General features: G+C 47.4%; 1 long non-coding RNA gene and 1 pseudogene across 1 annotated transcript; one reads left to right on the top strand and one right to left on the bottom strand.

The window, feature by feature from the left end:
- LOC129694961 (zinc finger protein 850-like) overlaps positions 1-21,976 on the bottom strand; it is a 49,991-nt pseudogene that overhangs the window by 23,145 nt on the left and 4,870 nt on the right.
- Positions 3,699-8,317, top strand: LOC129694962 (uncharacterized). The gene is made up of 2 exons (XR_008723088.1): positions 3,699-5,919; positions 8,231-8,317. It is a non-coding gene; the product is annotated as an uncharacterized LOC129694962 (long non-coding RNA).

Consider the following 21,976-nt stretch of genomic DNA (forward strand, 5'->3'; position numbering starts at 1 on the left):
CCAAACGAAATGCCGTTTCTGCAGCCATACATTACATACAAATAGACCCCAGACACAACAATAATTACATTTAACATAAACATCCATCACATAGCTGTGATGGTAGGCCAAATAAACTTATCTCTCCACTGCACTCTTCCCCCCCCCCGATGTCAGAGTCAAAGTCATAGCCCCCGGCTGGCGATGGCGATTGTCCCGCGGCCATTAAAGCCACACCGGGTGGTGCATCTAGCCTGTTCAACCCCTTAAGAATTTTGTAAGTTTCGTACCCCCACCCCACCCCGTGATGTACCCCCACCCCTGCCCCGTGATGTACCCCCACCCCTGCCCCGTGATGTACCCCCACACTGCCCCCGTGATGTACCCCCACACTGCCCCGTGATGTACCCCCACACTGCCCCGTGATGTACCCCCACACTGCCCCGTGATGTACCCCCACACTGCCCCGTGATGTACCCCCACACTGCCCCGTGATGTACCCCCACACCCCCGTGACGTACCCCCACACCCCCGTGATGTACCCCCACACTGCCCCGTGATGTACCCCCACACCCCCCCGTGATGTACCCCCACCCCGTGATGTACCCCCACCCCGTGATGTACCCCCACACTGCCCCGTGATGTACCCCCACCCCGTGATGTACCCCCACCCCCCGTGATGTACCCCCACCCCCACCCCGTGATGTACCCCCACCCCGTGATGTACCCCCACCCCACCCCCCGTGATGTACCCCCACCCCGTGATGTACCCCCACCCCGTGATGTACCCCCACCCCCCACCCCGTGATGTACCCCCACCCCGTGTGATGTACCCCCACCCCCCCCACCCCGTGATGTACCCCCACCCCGTGATGTACCCCCACACTGCCCCGTGATGTACCCCCACCCCCGTGATGTACCCCCCCACCCTGCCCCATGATGTACCCCCACCTTGTGATGTACCCCCCCCCGTGATGTACCCCCACCCTGCCCCATGATGTACCCCCACCTTGTGATGTACCCCCACCCTGCCCCGTGATGTACCCCCACCCTGCCCCGTGACGTACCCCCACCCTGCCCCGTGATGTACCCCCACCCTGCCCCGTGATGTACCCCCACCCTGCCCCATGATGTACCCCCACCCTGCACAGATGTACCCCACCCCTGCCCCATGATGTACCCCCACCACCCTGCCCCGTGATGTACCCCCACACTGCCCCGTGACGTACCCCCACACTGCCCCGTGATGTACCCCACACTGCCCCGTGATGTACCCCCACACTGCCTGCCCGTGATGTACCCCCTGCCTGCCCCGTGATGTACCCCCACACTGCCCCGTGATGTACCCCCACCCCGTGATGTACCCCCACCCTGCCCCGTGATGTACCCCCACACTGCCCCGTGATGTACCCCCACCCTGCCCCGTGATGTACCCCCACCCTGCCCCGTGACGTACCCCTGCCCCCTACACACACGACAGGCATCCTGACGTCACGGTGGGGACTGCTGGCACCGCCCCGCCAGCGGTTGAGGCTGCTCACCGTCGGGGTTCGGCGTCGGCGTTCCACCAGCCCGGCGTGAGGGCCTGAACATCGGGCCACCCGGGGCGGCGACTGCGGGTGCTCGGAAGGCCCCGACCACGGATGGACACGGAGGGGAGGCTGGCTGGACTATGGTGCCGTCCTCACCTGGGTGCCATTTATGTTATGCTGTGTTGTGGACTTTTTGTGTTTGTGCTTTTGTTAAATTTTTAATTCAATTTCAATTTTTTTTATTTTTTTTAATATGTTTTATTATTTATTTATTATTTATTTTTATTATTTTTCTTGTGATTTTTTTTTTTAACGATACTGCTGTACGGGAAATTCATTTCGTTGTCTCAAAGTGAGGCAACGACAATAAAATTTGAATACAAGAATACAATACATGGATCGGTTACACCACGGCCTCCCGCCGCCAGGTTAACGTTGCTGTCGGAGGACCAGAGGGCGCTCAGACTCACTCACTGACATCCCCCTCCGCCCGCACGCTTCGGGCTCCAGCTCCTCGTGTCACCGGCCGCAGGATCGGCCTCGGCGAGGGAGGAGGGGGTGGGGAAAGGACGCGGGGCCGAGCGGCGGCAGCTGTTCCCGCCTCTACGTCTCACGTCACAAAGGAGCAGGTCCCGCCCCCGCCTTGCGACCGACCAATCAGAGCCACATCCCCGCCCCTTGGACGGACAGCGTCCTCTGGCAATTGGAGCCGCCCATCCCGCCCTAGCAACGGTTGCCACGGCGGGGCCGGCCCTGCCCCCCGCGGCTCCTACACCACGTGGGGGGGAGGGGAAACAATCACAGCAGCTGCAGAGGCTGCAAACCTGAGATAAAAATGCTGCAGTAACTCAGCGGGACGGGCAGCATCTCTGGAGAGAAGGAATGGGCGACGTTTCAAGGTCGAGACCCGTCCTCAGCCTGAGAGTCGTAGGAGAGATGTAGACAGTGATGTGCAGTGAAAAGCTTTTACATAGAAACATAGACAATAGGTGCAGGAGTAGGCCCTTCGAGCCAGCACCGCCATTCAATGTGATCACGGCTGATCATCCACCAACATTACCCCGTTCCTGCCTTCTCCCCATATCCCCTGACTCTTTAAGAGCTCTATCTAGCTCTCTCTTGAAAGCATCCAGAGAACCGGCCCCCACCGCCCTCTGAGGCAGAGAATTCCACAGACTCACAACTCTGTGTGAAAAAGTGTTTCCGCATCTCCGATCTAAATGGCTTACCCCTTATTCTTAAACTATGGTCCCTGTTTCTGAACACCCCCAAGATCGGGAACATGTTTCCTGCCTCTAGCAAAGTGTGTCCAGGTTCAGCTCCTGAAGTACCATGTTGGGGCACTGGAGAAGCAACTGGATGACCTCAGGATCACCCGGGAAAATCCTGGACAGGACCTACAGTAATATCGTTACATCGAAGACACCCGAAGAGAAAAGGAACAGGTCTGGGAGTCAAAAGGTGACGCTGAGGCATAACCGAAGAGACAGGCGTCAGGCAGAGCCGTGGTAGTCGGGGACAGACAGGGGTTTCTGCGGCAATAGGTGGGAGTAAAGGATGGTGTGTTGCTGCCCTGATGCCACGATCCATGATGTCACGGACCGATTGTCATCCTCAAGAGTGAAGGTGAGCAGCCGGAAGTGGTAGTGCATGTCGGCACAAATGACGTCGGGACGAGGAGGAAAGACATTCTTCAGCGTGAACTCAGAGAACTCGGAAAGCGACTGAAAAGCTGAACCGCCAAGGTGGTTATCTCTTCTCAACTTTTATTAAACAGCAGATGTGGTTCAGCAAGGAGACTGCTCATTTTCTTCGCTGCGTAACCTGGCATTAGGATTGGTGACCTTGTCAGTATTTAAATTTTGATTTATTCCTATTACTTATCTTTTGAATTGCACACAGGCCATGTGGGATTCAGATTGAGGTGTTGGATGAGAATTGGAAATGCCTTTATCGCAGAAATAAAAATCTGTTAATTTGGAATTGTTTTTTTCTTTATCTATATTACTAAAAGTCTGATCTTGACCGCATTTGGCTCGTGTGCTGTGATTTTACGAGAGAACGCCGCCACCTACGGCCGTCATTTTTGGCCACCTCACTCAGAGCCCCCTCCGCCTTTCTGGACCAGAGGATTTTTCCCATCGATTAAAAATCAGAGAGATATTAATGTTTTTTTTTTTAATTGCCATTCTCTTTGCTGCCCCTGCTGGTGGGGGGAGGGACTATAAAACCCAGAAGTTGTGTGCCTCACTCAGTCTCTGCAAGATGGAGGACGCCAGAGGGTCACGTGTCTCTGAGCTCTGAATAACACCAAACATATGTCTACTCAACTGTGAGTGCCCTTAATGTGGTTTGAAAATGAGAATATGGTTGGTTTGCAGTAAACAGGCACTGCATGCAATTGGTTGTTTGGGGGGGGGTTTGGGTTGAAGTAAAAAGGCACTGCATGCAAATGGTTGTTTGGGTGGTTTGGGCTGAAGTAAAAAGGCACTGCATGCAAATGGTTGTTTGGAGGGTTTGGGTTGTAAAAAGTAGCAATGTTACAAAATTTTGAGATTTAAAAAATCAAGTCTGCAATTTATCCCATCAGATAAAGCATAACAATAAGTTTAATTTGACACCTAATTTACTTTCATATCTCAAGTAATAAAAAAGTTATGGCCATTTTCATACTCGGAAATTAGCATCTTGTTCCCTATTGATTTTCTATGGACATAACAAAAAAGCTGTGATCGTGGACAGTCAAAAGCCCATAACCTTCTTAAAAATTAAGAGAACTGAATGAAATTTTCAGTTATCATAGATTGAAGCATTCTGAAACAAATATAAAATAATCTTACTTGGATGACCTGAAATTAAAGCATATAATTAGTTAGTTACCCAATTGTAGCTAATTTCAAACTTCAATTACTAGATCTAAACATCTATCCATTTTTTAAAGGGATGTAATGTTAAAATTGTACAAGGCATTGGTGAGACCAAATCTGGAGTATGGTGTACAATTTTGGTCGCCCAATTATAGGAAGGATGTCAACAAAATAGAGAGAGTACAGAGGAGATTTACTAGAATGTTGCCTGGGTTTCAACAACTAAGTTACAGAGATAGGTTGAATAAATTAGGTCTTTATTCTCTGGAGCGCAGTAGGTTAAGGGGGGACCTGATAGAGGTCTTTAAAATGATGAGAGGGATAGACAGAGTTGATGTGGACAAGCTTTTCCCTTTGAGAATAGGGAAGATTCAAACAAGAGGACATGACTTCAGAATTAAGGGACCGAAGTTTAGGGGTAATATGAGGGGGAACTTCTTTACTCAGAGAGTGGTAGCGGTGTGGAATGAGCTTCCAGTGGAAGTGGTGGAGGCAGGTTCATTGGTATCATTTAAAAATAAATTGGATAGGCATATGGATGAGAATGGAATGGAGGGTTATGGTATGAGTGCAGGCAGGTAGGACTAAGGGGAAAAAAAATTTGTTCGGCACGGACTTGTAGGGCCGTGATGGCCTGTTTCCGTGCTGTAATTGTTATATGGTTATATATGGTTAATAGGACGGAGCCGCTCAATCCATCTGGAAGACATCCGTCACTTCCAGTATATGTTATTAATGCAAGAAACGTGTACTTTCCTATCTGCTAAAAACTGGCAAAATGTTGAATTTGTGCTCTGAAAAAAATTGTGGAAGGTGGGGTAAGTGTGAGAGACATGTACCCAACATTAGAATTCCAAACGTGAAATGAAATTAAGGTAAAGAGAAGCGAGAATTGAAGGGACAACAGCAGCTAAAGTGCTTGGTAAACATTGGCTGTGCAGATATCGTAATTGAAAATATTGGAATTATCGTGTTTGCTCTCTGCATTTCATCAACAGTAAGGCATTATTCGTGTTTTTTCTTGATTCCTTTGGTATCAAAAAAATTCTCAGAAGTGATAAATCTGGCTGTAAATTTTTCTTCAGATGCGTTTTCATTTTGTACGTAAAAACCCACTTGAGAACCATGGGCGATTTTAAAAACAAAAATTAAAAAAAAAATACTGCCAGATTTATCACTTCTGAAACTTTTTAGATGCCAAAGGAATCAAGAAAAAACACAAATAATGCTTTAGTGTTGATGAAATGTAGTGAGCAAACGGCCAATGTTCGCTAAGCACTCTGTCTGTTGTCCCTTCAGCTCTCACTTCTATCGACCGTCATTTCTCCTCACTTTCGGAATTCTGAAGTAGGCTAAATGTCTCACATGCTCATCCCGATTTCCATCATTATTTGCAGCGCAAAAATGGACATTTCCGGCTGGTTTTAACGGACCCGCTACGTTCAGATTCAGATTCAACTTTAATTGTCGTTGTCAGTGTACAGTACAGAGACAACGAAAAGCGGTTAGCATCTCCCTGGAAGATGGAGTTGGAAACAATGGTAAGTGCCTACCTGCAGTACATCGCGTGTAATCCATTTGGTGTAGCATAGCAACAGTACGGGTCATGGGTCGTGACCCGACTGCCGTGAAACCTCCCTATATGTGTGTGTGTGTGTGTGTGAATATATGTGTGTGTATATATGTGTGTGTGTGTGTGTGAATATATATGTGCGTGTGTGTGTGAATATGTGTATGTGTGTGCGTGTGAATATGTGTGTATGAATATGTGTGTGTGAATGTGTGTGTGTGTGAATATGTGTGTGTGTGTGTGAATATGTGTGTGTGTCTATATGTATGTGTGTCTGAATATGTGTGTGTGTGAATATGTGTGTGTGTGTGAATATGTGTGTGTGCATGTGAACATATATGTGTGTGTGTGTGAAATAATATAGTATTTCGTAGTTCAGAGCTTATTTGTTATGTTTAATAGTGTGATGGCTGTCAGGAAGAAGCTGTTCCTCAATGTAGATGTTACAGTTTTCAGTTTACAAAAGTCGGACGTGACTCCAGAAGTCGGGCACTAGTCAGTCCACAAGCTGTGAGAGTCAGTCCAAAGGCCATGAGTTAATCCCAAGGCAGTGAGTGAGTCCACAGGTCATGAGTAAATCGCTCACTGCCCCCTCTCCTCCACTGACATCCCCCACCTCAAGACGCTGCCCTCCGCCATGCTATAGGATGCACCCCCTACTGAAGCCGTCCACATCCCCTGCATGAGGACACCCCACCCCCTTCTCATCAGTTCACGACAACCCCCGCCTGAAGCTGCCCTTGGCTGCACGACATTTACCACCCATAGGGCAGTGTCTTGAGGTGGGGGATGAGTCTGTATATGTGTGTGATTGAGTCTGTGTGTGCGTGTGTGTGTAGTGAGTGCATGTGTGTGTGTGTGAGTCTGTGTGTGTGTGTGTGTGAGTGAGTGAGTCCGTGTGTGTGTGTATGAGTATGTGTGTGTGTGTGTGTGTGTGTGTGTGGGTCTTTGTGTGAATGTGTGTGTCATTGAGTTTGTGTGTGCGTGAATGAGTCTGTTTGTGAATATGTGTATGAGAATGTGTGTGTGAATGAATGTGTGTGTGTGTGAATATGTGTGTGTGTTGTGTGTGTGTGAATATGTGTGTGTGTGTGTGTGAATATGTGTGTGTGTGCATATGTGTGTGTATGTGTATGAATATGTGTGTGAGTGCGTGTGAATATGTGTGTGTGTGTGAAATAATATAGTATTTCATAGTTCAGAGCTTATTTGTTAAGTTTAATAGCGTGATGGCTGTCAGGAAGAAGCTGTTCCTCAATGTAGATGTTACCGTTTTCAGTTTACAAAAGTCGGACGTGACTCCAGAAGTCAGGCATCAGTCAGTCCACAAGCTGTGAGAGTCAGTCAGTCTAAAGGACATGAGTTAATCCCAAGGCAGTGAGTGAGGCCACAGGTCATGAGTAAATCGCTCACTGCCCCCTCTCCTCCACTGACATGCCGCACGTCCGCCTGGCTATAAGATGCACCCCCAACTGAAGCCGCCCTCATCCCCTGCATGAGCTCCCCCCCCATTTCTCATCAGCTCACGAGAACCCCCGCCTGAAGCTGTGCCCCTCCTTTGGCTGCACAATGTTTACCACCCCCCACCCTGACAGCCCCTAACTCAAAAAAATGTTTTGCACAAAATCTTCAGTGTTCATTAACAACTGAAATTGTCTTTCGGCTGCTTTTTCAACATCATGTCAGGAAATGTTGGAGGTCAAGGTGATGTGGCTATTGCTGTAGTATCCTCTAGGATAGCAGCTACATATCTGCCTGGTGGAAGAACTACACATTCTCGATTCAAGATACCCATCCAAGTGGCCGAGGATACATTGTGCAACATCGAGAAGAACTCTAAGACGGCCCATTTCACGAGGCAAGTGAAAGTCATTGTTTGGGATGAATGTCCAATGATTAGGAGAGAATGCTTTGAAGTTGTGGACAGAACTCTTCCAGATGTCTTCAGCAACACCAAGCATTTTGGTGCCCCCCTGCCAGTACAGGCCTCAGTGACAGAGCTGCCAGCCCTCAGTGACTGGGCTGCCAGCCCAAAAATCCATTCCGCCCACAAACTCCATACTAGCCCTCTGGAAACCAGAACCTTTGGCCCAACATACTAGCTCAACAGAAATATGAAGGGGAATGTCAAAGGTTTCCTGAAGGATGGAACATCGCCCAAGAATGTTGTCATTAATAGCGTGCTTCGTTGAATGATGACTTCTGAGATATTCTCAGATTTTCCTTCTTAAAATTTGACCGCTGACTTTCTCTATATTAAAATTGTCTCTTTTTATCAACAGGAAATAGTCATCAAGAGGCAGTGAGCAGCAGAACACAACAAGACACAACAAGTAAAAACTTAATAAATCTCATCTTTAAAATTTAAATTGTTCTTATATTTTAAGAGTCATTCACATTTTAAACTTTAATAAAACCTTTTTACACTTTTAATGCTGTGTGTTCTTCATCACAATAGAACCTAATAGGCAGGAACGGCTGCTCTGTGGGAGAGCCACTAAGAGTGCATGGGGGGAGGTTGTTTGGAGATGCACTGAATGTGTGGGTGGGAGGGGAATGGCAAGGAGCAGAGTGGGGGGGGGGGGGGGGGGGGTGAAGGTAGGTGGGGTGACTGAGTGAACTGCCAGCGTACCAGGCGTGAGTGACTGCACTGCCAGCCCACGAGCCGTGAGTTAGTGAACTGCCAGCCCACCAGCTGTAAGTGACTGAACTGCCAGCCCAATAATCCATTCAGTCCACCCTCTTCCCCCTTCTCTCTTACAGTCTGTCACCTGTTTTGGGCAGAATTTCTGGCCGTTTCTCAGCCGCCAGCCTGCCAGGTCCGAGTGATTGTACTGCCAGGCCTCAGTGACTGAGCTGCCAGCCCTCAGTGACTGCTGCCAGCCCAAAAATCCATTTGGCCCACAAACTCCATACTAGCCCTCTGGAAATCAGTACCTTCGGCCCACAACACTCATACTAGCGCAACCGAAAGCCCCCCCCCCACCACTGGCCAGCAATATTGGAATTAGTGGAGAGGTGGAATATTGTTTTGGGTCTCCAGCCCTCCCGTGTGATGCTGGGACCCAACGGGTCCCACTTAGTCTAGTCTATATTACTAAAACTCTGTTCTTGACCGGTTTTGGCTTTCTGTGCTGCGATTTCTGAGAGTACGCCGCCACCTACGGCCGTCATTTTTGGCCACCTCGCTCAGAGCCCCCCTCCGCCGCATGTGTGCCGAGGATTTTTTTCCCGTCGATGAAAATTGACAGAGATATTAATGTTTTACAAAATTCCCCATTCTCTCTGCTGCCCCTGCTGGAGGGAGGGGGAGGGACTATAAAACCAGGAAGTGGTGTGCCTCAATAAGTCTCTGCAAGTGGTGTGCCTCAATCAGAGCTCTGAATGACACTGACAAATGTCTACAGCACTGTGAGTACCCTTAATTCTGAAAATATGGTTAGAGGTAAAAAAGCACTGCCTGCAAATGGTTGTTTGGGTTTGGGTTGAAGTAAAAAGGCACTCTCTCTCCCCCCCCCCCCCCCCCTCTCCCCCCCCACCCCCCCCTCCCCCCCCCCCCCACCTCCCCTCCCCCTCCCCCCCCCCTCCTCTCCTCTCCCTCCCTCCTCTCCCTCTCTCCCCTCCCACTCACCTCTCCCCCTCCCTTCCTCCCCCCCTCTCCCCCCCCCCCCCCCCCCCCCCTCCCCCCTCCCCCCCTCCCCCCCCCTCTCTCCCCCCCTACCCGGGGAGGCGCTCCCCCCCCCCCCCCCCCCCCCCCCCCCCCCCCCCCCCCCCCCCCCCCCCCCTCCCCCCACCCTCCCACCCTCCTCCCCCCCCCCCCCCTCCCCCCCCCCCCCCCCCGCCCTCCCTTTCACCCCCCCCCCCCCCTCTCAGCACTCCCCCCTCCCCCCCCCATCTCGTCCCCCCCCTGCATGCCGCCCCCCCCACCCTCACCGCACATTGGGGGAACAGACCCAACGGGTCTGCACTTGGTCTAGTTAGGGTATAAATATGTCTGATTAAACATTACCTCTGTGTGTGGAGAAAGAGAGACTCTGTAGTCTGTATTTTACATGCTGTGAGAGTTGACTCCCACACCCACCTGGCGAAATAAAGACGTTATTGTATTACTAACTTTGTGTTGTCATCTGTTTGAAGCAAATTGAACCTTAACACTAGGACTCAGCACATGGGAGGGGCAAACCCAGAAAGGGAGGGACATCAACCTACTATTTAAAACCCCTTACCGGCTAGAAGTAGATCTCTTTCCCTGATGAAGCTACAGCGATAGCGAAACTGGAAAATCGTTGCCCAGTTGGGAAGAGTTCGGCAAGTGGTCTCCGCAAGCTGGAAAAAAAACAAAGACTTGGTGAGCACCTTGGTGTTAACCCTACTACGCTAGAGATAATTGGTGCTATACTTTACTGCATTAGCATTGCAGTATAGTTTACTACTAACTCAGCCAGAAATGAGTAATAACATGCAGTGGGGAGTGGGGATACAGCAATTGTTTAACAACAGTAATAATGTGAATGGCGACCAGCACAGGAATCAACCGAGACCAAGAGATTCCTTTGCATTCGCTATAAGAGTTATTTATAAAATGGCCCAGACTCTGCACCATCTGAGGGTTCTGCAAGAGTAGAGCCTACCCATTTAGGGTATCACGAGGCAGGCAAAGATATTAACACACTTTGTAAAACCGGCAAATCCCACCCAGGAAACATTACAAAAATTGGCCTCTGATGCTGAAACCTGGGCAAAGCAAACATGACAAATTTTGATTCAAAATTACCAAATTAGCCCGGAAAATCTGGATGTGGTGGACCTGGAGGGTGAACTAACTGATCGTGTGCAGGAGGCGGTCGCCAGAGCCTTAATCTGGTAGAAGAAAAATTTGGGTGATAAATTTAAAATCAGAATGGTGGATCTTAGAAAGGAGTTTTGAACCTGACGTCAGAGACTGGCTGGAACAGCGAGGCAGCCTGCGGGAGCCACAGCCCCACAGACGGACCCCGCCTCAACGTCCAATGTAGCTGTGTACATCCCACAGATGGAGAGAGAGAGAGAGACAGAGAGAGAAAGACATAGAGAGAGAGAGAGAGAGGGGGTCACTGCTGAGCAACCTATTGAGTAAGACATGAGGTTAGCGTCTCCCGCAGATTTTGATTAAAACTTATTCATCGGCTCTGTTTTGATAATAATTTTGAGGAAAGATATTCCAGTGGGTTTTGTGCTGGCGACTTGATTTTTTGGACGAGTTATTATGGCTACTAAAAGCACCAGAGCTCGTGGTGCAGTTCAACAACAGAGACCTAGTTTGCAGGAAGAGACCACATCTACAGGTACCTCGACCCTGCCCCATGGCTCTACCTCGCTGAAGGCAGGACCGCAAGTTGTCGATGTGGAGGTCCTGAAGCTAGAATTGCTAACATCTTTGAGACAGAACATTGCAGATATTTTTAAAACCGACTACGAGCAGCATTGGGTGATGATTTGTCCACAATCAGAGTCGACCTTCAAGCCGTGAAAACACAACTCGTCAACGATATGGTTGCTACGGACATTGAGTTGGCCATACTCCAAGGTACTGTGGGGATAATGGAGGAGTCACTTTCTGCCTGTACGGACGAGATTGCTGAGCTGAAGATTCACATCAAGCGTCTAACTGCTGAGTTTTGAGTTTTTTTAACTTGGACAAAATATGTGAGGATCTCGAATCCAGATCGCGCCACAACAACATAAGATTAGTGGGGATTCCTGAGGAGACGGTCGTCAATTCCATTGCTATCGCCACCCTGCTTAAGGACGCGTTCAAGCTGGACAAAGAGCCGCTACTGGACCGGGTGCACTGATCCACACAGCCGAAACCACGACCCGGTGAACAACCACGACCCATCATTGCCAGGTTCCATTACTACAACGACTGTGTAAATGTTTTACAGTGTGCGAGAGAGGTTCGACACATCGATACCGGTGAGATGAGGATCTCGTTTATCCCGACCACACTGCTAAGGTGGCTCGGGCCCGGGCAGCCTTCAACGTGGTCAGAAAACAGCTGCATGTTGTGAAGGGGGTTCACTATGGTCTTTTCCACCCGGCCCGACTCCGGATCAGCTACCAAGGTGTGGAGAAAGACTTTGACTCGGCGGAGGATGCCAAGGCTTACGTCAACAAGATGAATATTGGGTGATGTTGTACAATATGTTGCAATAATGTCATGCATCCATGCCTTTAGTTTACATTCAAATACTTGTTCACATTTGATGTTTGTTTACATTTACACTTGTTTACTCCTGTTCAACTTACATTAGTTCATCTTCGCTGCAATTTTCCTTTTATACGCAGGGCGAATTTAACTTGTTTAAATTGTTGTGTGATAATACCTTATTTTGCACTAATATTAGGCCTCCAAAAGATAGTACGGTATATTGGTGTTTACATATTTTTGAAGTGGTATTTTCACGTACATCCTTTTAGCCTACATGAGGTAATATTTCATTTAAGCCGCTATGGGATATTCATTATTAGTTGTGCCTTTTATTGCACATTTAGGAGTCTTATTCAAGAATAGATTATTTCTTTATTGATAATAGTCTCAACTCATGTGCTGTTTCCTCGGATTATTCAAGTATACTAATATCTGATCATGCACCATTATTTCTAGATATTCAGTTACCCATACAGAAATCTACCCCTGACCCCCCCCCCCCTTTGGAGATTCAACTCTTTATTGTTGGGTGATAAAACATTTGGTGAATTTGTTTCAAACTCAATTCTCAAGTTTCTCTTCTTTAACCAGAGGGAATCTACATATTTTTCATTAATTTGGGAGATTAATTTCTTAGAGGGCAGATTATTTCATATTCCTCCTATTCTAATAAAAAACACAATACCAATACACAATACCAACACAATACAATACTGAGCTTACATCTGCTATTAATAGCCTCGATCAAGAATGTTCATCCGATCCTTCTCCAGAACTATTTAAGAAGCATCTTAATCTTCAGGCAGAGTTTGATCTTATTTCTACCAGAAGTGCTGAGCGACTGTTGTTACAAACTCGTGGTACTTATTATGAACATGGTGATAAAGCAAATCGATTACTAGCACACCAATTAAAACATCAGTTCACCTCACGTCTTATACCTCAAATTAATAATGTTTCTAACACGACTGTTACGGATCCTGTGGAAATTAATGCCACATATAAATCATTTTATTCTTCCCTATACAAATTAGAATTCCCTGCTGATTCTACCAAAATGAATCAGTTTCTGGCCAATCTTGAGAATCCTACCATTGATTCTGACCGTGCAAAAGAATTGGATGCTCCACTTTCCCTTGAAGAACTAAGTTTTGCAATTACAGCAATGCAATCTAACAAAGCCCCAGGTCCTGATGGATTTCCAATAGAGTTTCTAAAGACATTTATTGATAAATTGGCATCTCTACTTTTGTTGATGTTCAATGAATCTTTGGAAAATGGTTTGTTATCTCCCACACTGACTCAATCTTCAATAGTTCTTCTGTTAACGAAAGATAAAGACCCCACTTCCTGTGGTTCTTATAGACCCCTGTATTTACCGAATGCTGATGTAATTTACCTGAGATTGTAATCTTATTAATGCTGAGAAGGCATTTGATAGGGTTGAGTGGGCGTACCTATTGAAGAAATTTGGTTTTGGATATAAATTGATCAGTTGGGTAAGATTACTGTATGCATCGCCACAAGCTAGTGTTCAAACAAATGATATTCGTTCTGAATACTTTGCACTAGAACGTGGGACACATCGGGGCTGCCCTTTATCTCCATCTCTCTTCGCTTTGGCTATTGAACCACTGGCCATTTCTTTAAGGTCCTCCACTTCCTTTAAAGGTGTTATTCGTAACGGTGTCGAATATCGTTTATCTCTGTATGCGGATGATTTGTTGCTGTATGGAACTGATCCCGCATCTTGTCTTCCGGGTATCCTATCAATTATGGATATTTTTTGTTCTTTTTCAGAATATAATCTAAATCTTCAAAAGAGTGAATGCTACCTTATTAACGCAGCAGGTATGTAACTTCAGGAAGCTGATTTGGCCTTTAAAATCTCTCGTTCTGGATTCAAGTATCTTTGCATCAATGTGACGCGTATATTCTCAGGCCTTTTGTCTGCCAACTTTACCCTGCTCATGACTAAAGTGAAATCTGATTTTCAGAGATGGAATAATCTGCCTCTCTCTTTAATTGGGAAGACTAATGTTGTTAAAATGAATGTTTTGACTAAATTTCTTTATTTGTTTCAATCAATTCCTTTATTCTTACCAAAACATTTTTTGACTCCCTAGACAAAATGATTAGCTCTTTTATTTGGGGTGTGAAGCCCCCGAGGATCCGTAAATCATTACTCCAATGATGTAAGCTCAGTGGTGGTCTCGCTTTACCGAACTTTCAATTCTACTACTGGGCTACTCACATTTATAAAATACGTTGTTGGGTTGATTTATTTAGCTTGGTGCGAACTGGAAGCCCACTCTTGCCCTCCTTCATCCTCTATATCTGCTCTTATATGTTCCTCTCTTCCAACCAAGATTTCATTGTTTATCAAAAATCCTGTTGTGCTTAATACTTTAAAGATTTGGTATCAATTCAAGAAACATTTCAAATTTGTAGCTGAATCTCCTTTAGGTCCATTATGTAACAATCACCTGTTTTCTCCCTCACATTTGGATTCTGTTTTTTTCGGTATGGCATAACAAAGGTATACAGTGTTTTGTTGATCTGTTTTCAGATGGTATTTTTAACATCTTTACCAATTTATTATCATTGTATGGATTACCAGCAAATCATTTTTTAGGTACTTCCAAGTTAGACACTTTGTTTCTAAATGTTTTTCTAGTTTTCCCTCTTCACCTCCACGACAAATATGGGATAGTTTGATTACTTTCAAGACACAACAAAGAGGGATTGTTTCAGAGATGTATAACCGCATTCATTCTGGATCTTTGCGATCAGTCCAACTCTAAAACAAGGGCTGCTTGGGAGGAAGAGCTGGGACTTCAACTTACTGAGGAGTGGTGAGATAACGTTGTGGGTGGGCAATGTACTGTAATGGGAATACCTCTACAACCCTGTCCATTGATTGACATTTTGGGGGCCCCGGATGTGTCAGGTCGGTTAAACTCCGTGCAAAATTAAATTTTTAATTTTACATCTTTAATAGCCAGACGTCGCCTACTCCTACAGTGGAAATTCCCGAACCCACCCTCTGTGTCACAGTGGCTCAAAGATGTAGTGCTTTTTCTTAAACTTGAGAAAATTAAATATAGTGAGGGGATGTACTGATCATTTTTTTCACAAATGGCAGCCTTTTTTTTTTATCATACTTTACAGATTTGCAGGTTCTGCCAGACTCAGGGCCGGTTTGTTAAATTTTGCTATGTGTTGGCGCACTCTTCACTCTTAATGCAAGATAATGCGCAATATTCTTTTAAAATATTTTTAGTGCCTATTTATTATTTTCTTTACTAATTTGTGTATATGTGAGTCAATGGCTGTTGTTTGTTCTTTTTAAACCGAAGGAGAGGCAATGGAATGTTGTTGACAATAAACGTATTCTATTCTATTCTATTCTAATTAACCAAGGTGGGATTGGTGTGGTGTGTGACTGATGGTATAGTTGCATTATATATCACTTTTTTAATATATATATTTTTTAATTATTTCTATTTATTTTATGTTTCTGTATATTTTTGTATTTTTCTTTTGTGTATTATTTGAATGTGTCTTATTAACGTGCCTTTTTTCATTATTGTGTTGATTTGTTTAAAATGAAAAATAAAATTTATAAGAGAGACACAGGGAGGAAGAGACACAGGGAGGAAGAGACAGGGAGAGAGAAGGAGAGACGGGGTGGGGGATTGCAACCTTCATGTGGTCCGCCCTGTTTCGACAAATGCAACCAACCCTGCGTGCACAATCAAATAAGATCAAATAGAACAAGTTGTCCGACAATTTTAGGCTGTGCACGCCATACGTAAGAAGAAGCAGAGCGATAGATATAGAGAGAGATAGAGATGAGAGAGATAGCGAGATAGAGAGAGAGATAGAGAACGATAGAGAGAGAGACTCCCCTCAGCCGCGACATTACTCTTCCACCATCCCGGCCTCACGGCGCCCACCCATCAACCCCACCCGAGATTGATTGTAGAGTCTCATGTGGTTTAAAAGGTGGTGTCTCTAGGAAGTTGCAGTTGTGTGGGGGTGGAGCTGCACACAGTTATTTTACTTTCCCTTGCTCTTCGGAAACGCATTGGCTATCTATGTGGAAAAATGCTGAAAAGCAGGACCTCCAGGGTTCCTCGTGCGGGCGAGAGCAAGAACAGGGAGATACGGGACCTGAATGTGTGGCTGAGGAACAGGTGCAGGGGGCAGGGATTTAGATTCTTAGATCTAGATTCTTGGGGCATTTGGATAGCAGTAAAAGGATTATTCCAGGTCAACATGGATTTATGAAAGGGAAATCATGCTTGACTAATCTTCTGGAATTTTTTGAGGATGCGACAAGTAAAATGGATGAAGGGGTGCCAGTGGATGTAGTGTATCTAGACTTTCAGAAAGCCCTTGATAAGGTTCCGCACGGGAGACTGGTGATTAAAATTAGACCACATTGTATTGGGGGTGTTGACATGGGTAGAAAATAGGTTGGCAGATAGGAGTGAACGGGTCCTTTTCAGAATGGCAGGCAGTGGCGAGTAGAGTGCCGCAAGGCTCGGTGTTGGGGCCGCAACTACTTACCATATATATTAATGATTTGGAAGAGGGAATTAGGAGCAACACTAGCAACTTTGCAGATGACACAAAGCTGGGTGGCAGTGTGAACTGTGAAGAGGATGTTAGGGGGTTGCAGGGTGACCTGGACAGGTTGAGTGAGTGGGCAGATGCGTGGCAGATGCAGTATTATATAGATAAATGTGAGGTTATCCACTTTGGCGGCTAAAACAAGGGGGCAGATTATTATCTTAATGGGGTTAGGTTAGGTAAGGGGGAGGTACAGCGAGACCTGGGTGTCCTTGTACACCAGTCACTGAAAGTTGGCGTGCAGGTACAGCAGGCAGTGAAGAAAGCGAATGGAATTTTGGCCTTCATAACAAGAGGATTTCAGTATAGGAGTTAAGAGGTTCTTCTGCAGTTGTACAGGGCTCTGGTGAGACCACATCTGGAGTATTGTGTACAGTTTTGGTCTCCTAATTTGAGGAAGGACATCCTTGTGATTGAAGCAGTGCAGCGTAGGGTCACGAGATTGATCCCTGGGATTGCGGGACTGTCATATGAGGAAAGATTGAAAAGACTAGGCTTGTATTCACTGGAGTTTAGAAGGATGAGGGGGATCTTATAGAAACATATCTATCTATCATCATATCATATATCATATCATATCATCTATCTTTCTTTATATATATAAAACTCAAATCAGTCCGCCTGCCGCCGTACGGCGTCCGCCGCGTTTCTTCCTTTGACGCTCCGCAACTCCGAAACCGGACGCGGAATCGCCGACGTCTTTTCCATTTCGGTAGAGATTTCGCTTTTCTTTCTAAGTATCCGCTCCTCGTTACATTTCGTCGTGTTTAAGTACACCTTTTTAATCAAATCCTACACCCCCCCCCCCCCACCACCTCAATATTTCAAAAAGAAACTGGATTCTCACCCACACAAGCAGAACCAGCCCCCTGTGAACGTTCCATCGTGTGATGTCACAATGCCCAATGTTCACATATGTCCAATCGGAATGGATTCATTTACATATGCCTTTGCAGGAGCCCCGCCCATGGTGAACATTCCATCGTGTGATGTCACAATGCCCAATGCTCAAATACATTGTTGCCATAGAGAACGCTCAGTGATTATTCAAATTCTTCACTAACTGTCATTCTGGTTTTGCTTGTGAAGTGAAAAGTCCTGAATTGCATTTGTCTGATGCAGGAAGATTGTTCCAGATGTTGGGGAAGTCCAGGACACGCGGGACACAGTTTAGGGATAAAGGGGAAATCCTTTAGTACTGAGATGAGGGAAACATTTTTCACACAGATACTGGTGAGTCTCTGGAACTCTCTGCCACAGAAGGTAGTGGAGGCCAGTTCATTGGCTATATTTAAGAGGGAGTTAGATGTGGCCCTTGTGGCTAAAGGGATCAGGGGGTATGGAGAGGGGGAATCTGTGAGGAGGATGCTAGGAGACTGCAAGGTGACTTGGATAGGCTGGGTGAGTGGGCAAATGTTTGGCAGATGCAGTATAATGTGGATAAATGTGAGGTTATCCATTTTGGTGGCAAAAAAGGGAAAGCAGACTATTATCTAAATGGTGGCCGATTGGGAAAGGGGGAGATGCAGCGAGACCTGGGTGTCATGGTACACCAGTCATTGAAGGTAGGCATGCAGGTGCAGCAGGCAGTAAAGAAAGCGAATGGTATGTTAGCTTTCATTGCAAAAGGATTTGAGTATAGGAGCAGGGAGGTTCTACTGCAGTTGTACAGGGTCTTGGTGAGACCACACCTGGCGTATTGCGTACAGTTTTGGTCTCCAAATCTGTGGAAGGACATTATTGCCATAGAGGGAGTGCAGAGGCGGTTCAACAGACTGATTCCTGGGATGAAGAAAGACTGGATAGACTTGGTTTATACTCTCTAGAATATAGGAGACTGAGAGGGGATCTTATAGAAACTTACAAAATTCTTAAGGGGTTGGACAGGCTAGATGCAGGAAGATTGTTCCTGATGTTAGGGAAGTCCAGGACAAGGGGTCACAGCTTAAGGATAAGGGGGAAATCCTTTAAAACCGAGATGAGAAGAACTTTTTTCACACAGAGAGTGGCGAATCTCTGGAACTCTGCCACAGAGGGTAATTGAGGCCAGTTCATTGGCTCTATTTAAGAGGGAGTTAGATGTGGCCCTTGTGGCTAAGGGGATCAGGGGGTATGGAGAGAAGGCAGGAACGGGATACTGAGTTGGATGATCAGCCATGATCATATTGAATGGCGGTGCAGGCTCGAAGGGCCGAATGGCCTACTCCTGCACCTAATTTCTATGTTTCTATCAGCCGTGATCATATTGAATGGAGAATGGTGCAGGCTCGAAGGGCCGAATGGCCTACTACTGCACTTAATTTCTAGGTTTCTATGTGTCCCTCTCCTCACCCCTCTCCCTCGGCCACCCATCTCTCTCTCCCCCATGCCCCTTCCCTCTCTACCACCACCCCCTTCCCTCTCTACCACCACCCCCTTCCTCCTACCCCTCTGTCCCTCTTCTACCACTCCCGCTACCCCTCTACCCCTCCCTCCCTCCCCACTCTTCCACTTCTCTCCCACTCTCTCCTCCCCCTCCCCCTCACCCCTCTCCCCCATCCCTCCCTCTCTCCCCCACCCCCTTCCCTCTCTACCACCACCCCCTTCCCTCTCTCCCCCCACACCCTTCCCCTATCCCTCTGTCCCTCTTCCATCACTCCCGCTACCCCTCCTCCTCCCTCCCCACCCCACTCATTCCCCTCTTTCCCCCCACCCCTCTCCCCATCCCACCCTGCTCCCCTCGCTCCCCCCTCCCCTCCCTCCACATCCCCCCCCCCCCCCAAAGCTCCCTCCCATCCCTCACCCCCCCTACCCCGCTCTCCTTTCCCTCCCAAATCTATCCCGTTTCCTCCTCCTCCCTCCCCTCTTCTCACTCCCCCCCGCAAACGCCGTTGGGGAAACAGACCATAGAGGGAGTACAGAGAAGGTTCAACAGACTGATTCCTGGGATGTCAGGACTTTCAAATGAAGAAAGACTGGATAGACTTGGCTTGTACTCGCTGGATTTTAGAAGATTGAGGGGGGATCTTATACAAACTTACAAAATTCTTAAGGGGTTGGACAGGCTAGATGCAGGTAGATTGTTCCAGATGTTGGGGAAGTCCAGAACAGGGGGTCACAGTTTAAGGATAAGGGGGAAATCCTTTATGACAGAGATGAGAAAAACATTTGTCACACAGAGAGTGGTGAATCTCTGGAATTCTCTGCCACAGAAGGTAGTTGAAGCCAGTTCATTGGCTATATTTAAGAGGGAGTTAGATGTGGCCCTTGTGGCTAAAGGGATCAGGGGGTATGGAGAGAAGGCAGGTACAGGATACTGAGTTGGATGATCATCCTTGATCATATTGAATGGTGGTGCAGGCTCGAAGGTCCGAATGGCCTACTACTGCACTTAATTTCTATGTTTCCCTCTCCTCACCCCTCCCCCTCACCCTCCTTCCCTCTCTACACCCACCCCCTTCCCCCTACCCCTCTCCATCTCACTCCCCACTCTTTACCGTCTCTCTCTCCACCCCTCTCTCCCCCCTCCCTCCCCCCCATCCCCCCCTCCCCCCATCTCTCTCCCCCCCTCTCCCCCATCTCTCACTCCCCCTACCCCCGCTCTCCTTTCCCTCCCAAATCTGTCATGTTTCCTCCTCCTCCTCCTCTCCCCTCCCTCCCCTCTTCTCACCCACCCCCCCCCCCCCCCCCCCCCCCCCTGTGAGTTTGGGGGGTGGTTAATTTGAGTGTGATGCCGCAGCCCCTACTCCCCCCCCCCCCCCCCGCAAACGCTGTTGGGGAAACAGACCCAACGGGTCTGCACTTGGTCTAGTAATATATAAAACTCAAATCAGTCCGCCTGCAGTACGGATCCCTTCCTGCCTTTTGATTCGTTCCCGTCGTGTGATGTCACAATGCCCAATGCTCGCAGATGTCCAATCGGGATGGATCCATTTACATATGTCTTTGCACCAGCCCCAGCCCCTGGTGACCGTGTCATCGTGTGATGTCACAATGCCCAAAGACATTATTGCCATAGAGGGAGTACAGAGACGGTTCACCAGACTGACTCCTGGGATGGCAGGACTTTCATATGAAGAAAGACTGGATAAACTCGGCTTGTACTAGCTAGAATTTAGAAGATTGAGGGGTAATCTTATAGAATCTTATGTTTCTATGTTTCCCTCTCCTCACCCCTCTCCCTCTCTCACCCACCCATCCCTCTCTCCCCCACCCCCTTCACTCTCTACCCCACCCCCTTCCCTCTCCCCCGCCCCCTTCCCCTATCCCTCTTCCATCACTCCCGCTACCCCTCTCCACCTCCCTCCCCACTCTTCCACTTCTCTCCCCCTTCCCCTCCACTCTCCCTCCCGACTCTTTCCCCTCTTTCTAATCTGAATGGAGCTGTGTATTGCATGCTCATCAATTGAAATTATCAACAATAGGATTTAAAGTTTTGGAGTTATGCTGCAAGCTAACAGGGCCTTCGGCTGAACTTGCTTATGGCAACCAAGTTGCCCCGTTTACCCATATCCTACCTACCTGCATTTGGTTCATCTATCTATCTATCTATCTATCTATCTATCTATCTATCTATCTATCTATCTATCTATCTATCTATCTATTAATATATAAAACTCAAATCCGTCCACCATCCGCCTGCAGTACTCCCCCTTCCTGCCTTTTGTTTCGTTGACGGCTGCTCCTTCCTATCAGCTTCCAACACACTTCGAAACAAAGTTGCAAGACAGGAACACTGAACTTTTCACTGCTGCAGCAGGCAGGGGAGGTGCAATTGAGGGAGGCAGGGGAGTGCTGGAAACTTACATTTGTCAACGGCTTCAATTTCATTGGAGGAGACGGGTGCATGGTGGAATATTGGGTTGGGGGAATCACACCATTGGGGGAGCAGACCCAACGGGTCTGCACTTGGTCTAGTAAAATTATAAAAGAACTGGACAAGCTAGATGCAGGAAAAATGGTCCCAATGTTGTGTGAGTCCAGAACCTGGGGCCACAGTCTTAGAATAAAGGGGGGTCATTTAAGACTGAGGTGAGAAAAAACTTTTTCACCCAGTTGTGAATTTATGGAATTCCCTGCCACAGAGGGCTGTGGAGGTCAAGTCACTGGATGGATTTAAGAGAGAGTTAGATAGAGCCCTGGGGGCTAGTGGAGTCAAGGGATATGGGCACGAGTTATTGATAGGGGATGATCAGCCATGATCACAATGAATGGCGGTGCT

This window comes from Leucoraja erinacea, unplaced genomic scaffold (genome assembly GCF_028641065.1).
Source record: "Leucoraja erinacea ecotype New England unplaced genomic scaffold, Leri_hhj_1 Leri_874S, whole genome shotgun sequence".
Lineage (NCBI taxonomy): Eukaryota > Metazoa > Chordata > Chondrichthyes > Rajiformes > Rajidae > Leucoraja > Leucoraja erinaceus.